General features: G+C 34.4%; 1 protein-coding gene across 1 annotated transcript in view; it reads left to right on the top strand.

Moving 5' to 3' along the window:
- Window positions 1-1,740, top strand: part of TANC2 (tetratricopeptide repeat, ankyrin repeat and coiled-coil containing 2) — a 203,718-nt gene that overhangs the window by 57,451 nt on the left and 144,527 nt on the right. The gene's annotated exons all lie outside the window — the stretch shown is intronic.

Raw genomic sequence — 1,740 nt, 5'->3', positions numbered from 1 at the left:
TTTAAAAACCACTGGTTTAGAGGATACCATTGTAATTTAAGTTTTATGCCTCAAGGTCCATATAGTCTGTTTATAGAAATGCAAAACAAGTATAGTTCAAGAGCTGGTTAGAACCATGAACATGGTTTAAGAGTATAAGCATAATTCATTTAACAATTGCCTTAATAGTAACTGCAATTGTTTGATCATAATAGTCTTGACTGCTGAAGCAGAAGTTTTGGGGGTAACATATGAGCTAGAATTTAGATCTTCAAGTGAGGTATTAACATTAACATTTGCTTCATTAGCAAAAAGTCCTTTTTTTGACTTTTCATGACAGCTGTTTTGAACAACTGCTCTACCAAAATTGATGTTTCCAGAAACCCAGCCCAACAATGGGGAGAAGGTCACATAAGTGCATTGTCCAAGATCCCATTGCAGCAAGTTAGTAGATTCCTAGCTGTTAGCCTTCCAAGAGCTTGAGCTTTAATGTTAGAATAGTTACAAAAGGGTTGTGTACTAGTGTGGAGTATATAGCTGGCTATATACTCTTACCCACAAGTACCTTTTCTGGTCCCAGAGCCTAATGTCTTTCATGGATATTAATTTGAATCAATTTAACCTTATTAAAGTTCTTAAGGTTTTAAAATTATTCAGAGTTCGTATTTTTTAAATTTAGTCACTAGTATATTAATGTGGAGTTAGGCTAGAGATTATCCACCTGAAACCTTTCATTCTTTCTAGCCATCTTAATTGAAATCCCTCATTCCACAGAGAAAGACAGAAACTAGTGTGCTGCCTCTTAAAAGGAAGGAAGAGATAGTTGTTTTTTATGGATAAATGTAGTAAATCTTATGACAGAACAAAAGGTACCAGTGGGAGTTAAAATACACAAAGCAAATTCTAGTATGATGACTTTTAATAGTAGCTACTTGGGGTAAATTAACAACAAATTATTAATGATAAGACCCTAACTGGCTTGATGTTAAATTATAATTACACTGTTCTGCTTGAAGAGATTACACATTACTAATTAAAACTTCATTTCTTAATATATGTTGGTTTTCTTAGGACTTTTACTAAATCCCACTGCATAAAAGGCCATTCAGAGGCTTCATGTTTAGTTATTAACTCCTTTAATAGACACTAGGTTGGAGGGCATATGTGCAAATGATAGCCTGATTCACTGGAAGAATTTATGTGAAATTGGCCCTGCTACAGTTAACTGGGCTTTGTCAAAACAGTGAATTTAATTTTTATCAAATAAAATCAGTACTTCACACAATTTATGAGTCCCTTACTTTTCTGAAACAAAGAATCCTTTATGAAGATGACTAAGAGACATGTCATGAAGCTAAATGCTCTTGCATTAGCCCACTGAGTCACACATCCTTGAGGCTGCTTAGTCATCTTGATCATTGCTGGGCTGGCTCTCACATTTACAAGAGAATGTTTCCATCAGTCTTTTCCATCTCTTTGTTCAATATTTTATTTTTACAGGTTAGGATTAAATTTCTTTCTTCTTAGGTAAATTCACAATCCAGAGATAAGGTTGTATGCACATAACTGCCCATCCATAAATATTAGATGGGTAGGTTGGAAGCTTTAGTTGTATGAGGTTGTTCCCTTCACCCCCAACTAGCTCTTCTGCAAAGTACCTGAAAATTTGACTGGAAGTCTTTGAATGTCTGCTAGAAACTACTCTATGCTTTTTGAAGTAGTCTGCCTATAATTTTTTAAAGCAAATCACTATTTGTTAAA

This window comes from Propithecus coquereli, unplaced genomic scaffold (assembly GCF_000956105.1).
Source record: "Propithecus coquereli isolate 6110/MARCELLA unplaced genomic scaffold, Pcoq_1.0 Scaffold119, whole genome shotgun sequence".
NCBI lineage: Eukaryota > Metazoa > Chordata > Mammalia > Primates > Indriidae > Propithecus > Propithecus coquereli.
Note: the sequence above shows the minus strand (reverse complement) of the source record. Positions and strands in the feature narration are given on the sequence as shown.